The sequence below is a fragment of the Bos indicus x Bos taurus genome, chromosome 19, assembly GCF_003369695.1.
Source record: "Bos indicus x Bos taurus breed Angus x Brahman F1 hybrid chromosome 19, Bos_hybrid_MaternalHap_v2.0, whole genome shotgun sequence".
NCBI classification, from domain to species: Eukaryota; Metazoa; Chordata; class Mammalia; order Artiodactyla; family Bovidae; genus Bos; species Bos indicus x Bos taurus.
In genome coordinates this window covers 29,252,539-29,258,980 of record NC_040094.1, presented here as the reverse complement: position 1 = coordinate 29,258,980, position 6,442 = coordinate 29,252,539, and positions in this window count along the sequence as shown.

The following is a 6,442-nucleotide window of genomic DNA, read 5'->3' as shown; positions in this document are numbered from 1 at the left end:
TCGCTTTTGTCACAAGGAGAGAGGTACCGTAAGTGTGGGGATAAATGGATGCTTCTCTGTGTGGAAATGTATTAAATACTCATCTTTTGTATAGCCAATAATTACTAAGCAGTTGCTCTAAGCACATTTGGTGGTTCAGCTGGTAAACAATCTGCCTGCAATGCAGGAGACCTGGGTTCGATCTCTGGGTTGCGAAGATCCCCTGGAGAAGGGAAAAGCTACCCACTCCAGTATTCTGGCCTAGAGAATTCCATGGACTGTATAGTCCGTGGGGTTGCAAAGAGTTGGACGCGACTGAGTGACTTTCACATACATACTAAGCGCGTGCCAAGTCTTAACACGTGTAATTCCCACCATGGCCTTCTAAAGGAGGTACCATAACAATATCTATTGTACAGGCAAGGAAACAGTTATAGGGAGGGGTTTTTTTTGCTTGCTTGTTTGGGGTTTTTTTTGGCTGCTCTGGGTCTTTGTTGTGGTACACAGGCTTAGTTGCCCTGTGGCATGTAAGAACTCAGTTCCCAGAGTAGGGATTGAACCCGTGTCCCCTGCATTGGAAGGTGGATTCTTAATTCACCAAACCACCAGGGAGGTCCCAGGTTAAGGGTCTTGACTGAGGCAATTCAGCTAGTGCTAGAAAAATCATTGGTTAGGTTATAATTCATTTCAATTTTATAGTAAATCTCATTATAATGTTGATGAATGACACAAAACACTTAAGGGTATTGAAAATCCAGCGAGACTAAATTGCAGAAAGATCCTGTTAGTTTTAACTCTGTCTGCCGTCAGTCTCCTGACAGTTCTGACCCTGTGTCATCCTGCTACAATGTCCTGTTCTTTCCAAGCCCCAGTCACCACCCTTACTCAACCCTTTCCTCTGTCTGCCTTGAACTTTATAATGGCCTCTTAACTAGTCTCCTGGCTTTTTGCTGCTTCCCAGCTCCAATGCAGTTATCGCTCACTGCCAGATTAAACCAACACAGTACACCTCTGTCTCAGCCCCAGCCAGCTCCAAGCCCATCCAGTCTTCCATGGCAAGTCATGACCAACTCTGCCAATGTTACCTGAGTTATGCTGTCTGACTCAAGATATGTCTGCTCAGCCTTAAGCCAAAGTACTGTGCTAGGCTGTGGGAATTCAGAGTTGAAAGGTGATAGTCCTTGTCCTCAAATTGTTTTCCATGGTGAGAAGACAGACTTGTAAACAACGCAAAATCATAAGGTAGTTGTTCCAAGGTAGGAGTGTACAAAGTACAGAAGGAGAAGAAGCACCTCCATCCACCCCGGGGGCATCCCCAGATGCCTGTGAGTTGAGAGAGCAAACCAAAGTCCTGAGGGGACCAGAGGAGTGAGATCCAGGAGGAGGGCCGAGGGCACAGGCACACCGTGGAAGGGCAAGCAGCTGAGGCTAGTGGTGACACAGAGTTCCATGGGAAGTCGAGGAAGTTGAGAAAACGGGACCAGATAAAGGCTCTTCATGAGCTGAGTTATTGTATAGATATAAATTCAACTCCAAACTGAAAAATGATTTTATAGGAAAAAAATAAGTGTGAGAATTGCCAGGATTTTTAAAAAAAGAATAATGAGGAAAGGAAAAAACTATTACTGTACTAAGTATTGAAATACAAGACCACAGTGGTAGGGACTGTGTGGTCCTGGTGGGGATTAGAAAGATAAGGAATACAATGGGCAGTACAGAAATGGATCCAGGTATATATTACTAGACTTATAAACATATTTTTTTTATTTTGTTTTTTGGCCAGCCTTGCAACATGTTGGAATTTTAGTTCCCTGACCAAGGATCAAACCCAAACCCCCTGCATTGGAAGCATGGAGTCTTAACTACTGGACCACCAGGAAAGTCCCCAGACTTGTAAATATTTTAAATGTGACATGTCAAATTGAGATAAAAAGACAATGGATTATCCAAAATATGTTTCAGGAACAACTACCTGAATTATTTTGAAAAAAGAGTTGGGTTCCCTACCTAACTTTTTTCTCCGTCATTCACAAAATAAATTATAGACCAGTGCTCTCCAACAGAATTTTCTTTGATGATGGACATATCCTATATCTGTACTGTTCAACATGATAGCCACTGGCCACATTTGTTTACTGAGCACTTGCAATAGGGCTATTGCATTGGGCAACTGAATTTTTTATTTTAATTGAAATGTAAATAGCTATTTGTGATTGGTGACTGCCATATGGAACAGCACTGTTCTAGAGGGACTAAAGGTAAAATATAGGAAAGAAAATAATGCTAGAATAAAATATATTTAAGCAAATATATAATCTTGGCGGTAAATAATGTCTTCATTGTCATATCAAAAGCAGAAATTAGAAAAGATGGCTTTCACTACATAAAAAGTGTTAAACTTCGGAATACATGGAAACAATACAAGAAAAGACAAATTTAGACATTTATATTTTTATAGGAAATGACTTATAAGTTAATGCATAAGTTGTAAGTTAATACTGTAATATAATTTAGAAACAAGCCTTAGAAAAAGAAACAAAGAACATGAATAGGAAACATCACAAAAGAAGAAATAGAAATGTCCAATAAATACGAAAAAAACTTCAGCCTGACTTATAATCACAGATTGACCAATCGGGACAACCATGAGACAGTTTGTCAATCTGGCAATGCCTTAAAATAATATTGCTATAGGAACTTCCCTGGCAGTCCAGTGGTTAAGACTCCTTGCTTCTGCTTCAGGGGGCACCACTTGCATCCCTGATCAGGGAACTAAGATCCAGCATGCCGGCCAAAAACAAAAAAGTTGCTGTAAACATTGTTGAGGAGAGGTTATCGAATTGGCGTGTTCCTACATTGTGTGAGGAGGTGTAAATTGATGCAACCTTCTGGAAAGCAGTTTAGCAAAACAGATCAAATTACACATTCTTGGGTCAAATTTCAGGTATTCTTATATCCCCGATTTTTATTTTACATGAAAATGCACCACCCAACCCACCCACCCCGCCACCATATCCATTATTATTTTTTTGTTGTTTGTGTGTGGGGTAAATTTTTATTTAACTGAATTGGTGATTTCTAGATGGCCATTATTTGCTCTATGATGGCTGGAGTCCAGGTCCCATATCCTGTGCTTTCTGGCATCCTTTAGGGCAAAGGAGAACCGGTATCGCCAGAGGTCAGGAAATAACCATCACTGCGGTTCACTGAGCGTTCAGCTCTGTGCAGTGCACTTGACCTGCAGCCTCTCACCACTACCTGATGACGTAGATACCTGGATACGATCATACACATTTTACAGATGGGGAAATAGTCCCAGAGTGGTTCAGTGTCACACTGCCAGAAAGCCAGGGTTTGAAGTTGGGTCTGTGACTCCAAGCCACGCTCTTGTGGCTGGCAAGGACTGTGGGACCACGTGGACATTGCGGCCCTTTTGGGGTGAGGCCGAGGTGGGTAAGACCCCTGCACACTGAGAGGCCACGACCCCAGGCCCTCTAGATGGGGAGCAGGGACTTCACCAGCAAAGCCAGATGTGTTCCCCAGCATCCCCGGTGATCTCTCCATCTCTTAGTTACCCTCCTCCTGGGACCTGAAGTAAGAAAATTGGTGTCTGTGTGGGTGGGGAGGAGCTGGGTTTTAACTCGTTTTGAAAAGACTAACTTGTGGAGGCTGGGACAGGGTAGAGCTCTCAGAAAAGGAATTTGGGGAATGGAGTGTCCTCTGACTTTTCCATCTGCTCTGACAAGGCCCTGCCAGTGATGCCGGAATGCTGTGTGTGTGCCCAGCCTGGTCGCGGCTCATCCATCTCCTGCAACCGATGGGGCGGGGGCCTCAGGTTCTACAACAGAGGTGGTGGGTTGGGGGTGGGGTCGGCTGGGGTGGGGCGGGAGGGAGTGGGGGCTCCCAGGGAGGGAGAGCCTGGCGGTTGCCAGCTCCCTCTCACAGCATAGCTCAAGCCTGAGATAGTGGTGTGCTCACACGGAAGTGGGTTGAGGGAGCAGAGCCAAACCCCATTTGGTCTCCATGCCTGGAGAATTCCATGGACAGAGGAGCCTGGCGGGTTGCAGTGCATGGGGTTGCAGAGTCAGACACGACTGAGCTACTGACACACAGCACACACTGCTCAGAAAGCAGCTTGGGTCAAGGCTGCGGGCAGAGTTGGGTGGCTGGGACCATTTCCTGGGGGCTGGACCCCCCCAAAGGAAGCAGAGAAGGGTGGTTTCCACTGGGCAGGAAAGGATGAACAGTCAGGTTTACACAGATGATCCATTTTGATTTAAAAACAAACCAAGGGACATCTTTCCTGGAGGATTTTGCTTTTGTGTCTGTTCTTAAATGGTTAGAAATGTAGCTGTGTGAACTTGGACAATCTGTTGAGTCTCAGCTGCAGTATCTGTGGAACAGGGACCTAGACCTGCAGATGTTCTGTTAAGGTCCCTTTTAGTGTGAAGCTCAAAGATACTCAAGACATTCCTGAGTTCTGTCCCGGACCTGCTGAGTTAGAATCTCCCAGGGAGGGAGCCTGGACACCTCTGTTTTATTTTATATTTACTTGTCTTTTTAATAGATGAGGATACTGAAGCATACTTTTTTTTTAGGTTTATTGAGATATAATTAACATATCACACTGTGTAAGTTCAAGGTGTACAGCGTAATGACTTGATATACATATACACTGTGAAATGATTACCACAGTAAAGTTAGTTACCATCTATCACCATGGGTAATTACAAAATCTTTCTCCTTTTGATGAAGACTTTCAGGATCTATTCTCTTAGCAGCTTTTGACTATATCAATACAATATTTTAAAATATAATGTTACATAGTACATCCCCAGGACTTCTGTATCTTATAACTGGAAGTTTGTACCTTCATCCCATTCCTGCACCCCTACTCCCTGCCTCTGGCAATCTTAAATCTGATTTTGTTTCCTATGAGTTTGTTTTGCTGTGTTTTTGATTCCATATACAAGTGAGAACATACCTGGCTTTCTGTGTCTGACTTATTTCATTTTAGTCTGTATTTTAGTGGTACCTAAATGAGTCTTCAAGGGCTTCCCTGGTGGCTCAGCTGGTAAAGAATTCGCCTGCAATCCAGGAGACCTGGGTTTGATCCCTGGGCTTGGAAGATCCCCTGGAGAAGGGAATGGCTGGCTACCCACTCCAGTATTCTGGCCTGGAGAATTCCATGGACAGTACAGTCCATGGGGTTGCAAAGAGTCAGACACAACTTCGCAACTTTCACTTACTCACCCAGATGAGTCTTCAGGGGCTTCCCAGGTGGCACAAATGGTAAAGAATCTGCCTGCCAATGCAGGAGACACAGGTTCGATCCCTAGGTTGGGAAGATTCCCTGAAGAAGAAAGTGGCAGCCCACTCCAGTACTCCTGCCTGGGAAATCCAGTGGACAGAGGAGCCTGGCGGACTGCAGTCCCGGGAGTCACAAAAAGTCAGACATGACTGAGCATGCATGCAGGCAGATGAGTCTTGTATTAGGAAAAATCAGGAATTGCTTTAGGGGGTGGGACACCTCTAAACGCTCCCACTTCTATTTTTGAGAAAGGAACAGAGAAGGGAGATGGAAGCTGGGACCCTGTGGGGTCATTAGGGACCCTGTGATGTCAGGAATTAGAGCCTGAATCCCTGAGTCCTTCTGCCCACCTTGGTATCCCCACCTGCTATCCAGGAACCCTGGGGCTCTGAATTTGTAAGGAATGTGCTCATACACTGGCACCGAGGAGGGGCAGCAGGAGGTCAGCACAGGGTTGTTGGACCCATTCCTGACCATGGAGAACTGGATTGGGGGGCGGGGCGTGGGTCTGCCTTCACTCTGCCACCGGTCTTGGCAGAGTAGCTCTGTGAGGCCTTGAGCCAGGCCTTGACTTTTCTGGGCCCCAGTTTCTTCATCAGTGTACCAGAGACAATTAATAAGCTCATTGATTGTCCAATAGTTAATAAATCTTACTGAGCTCTCACTGTCAGGGACTATCTTTAGGCTGCTGGCTGCATCCAGTGAGGAATTGATAGAAGTGCTTTGAGAGGCACGAAGCTCTTTATCAGCATTTCCCGAGGGTACACCAAGGATGTGGGCTATTAATAGCGCTCCAGGAAAATAAAAAGGGTCTGTATTCAGTTGAGGAAACGCTTGACTAAATCAAATTAAACTGCCTTTGATTTAGGACTTCTCTGAGTCTTTTATTGAATGTGCACTGACTTGCCGGGGCTGAGGCTGTCTGTGAGTGGGGCTGGAAGGGGCGGAATTCAGACCTCAGTGATAGCACTCATTAGTGGAGCATCGTGTGTGTGTGTGTGTGTGTGTGTGTGTGTGTGTGTGTGTGTGTGTTTTGGTGGCGAAATATGCATACGACAAAATTTACCACGCAGCAGTGGTAAGTCAGTTCACACTGCTGTGCAACCGTCCATCCTAGAACCTTGCCATCTGCTCTCAAATAACTGCACCTAT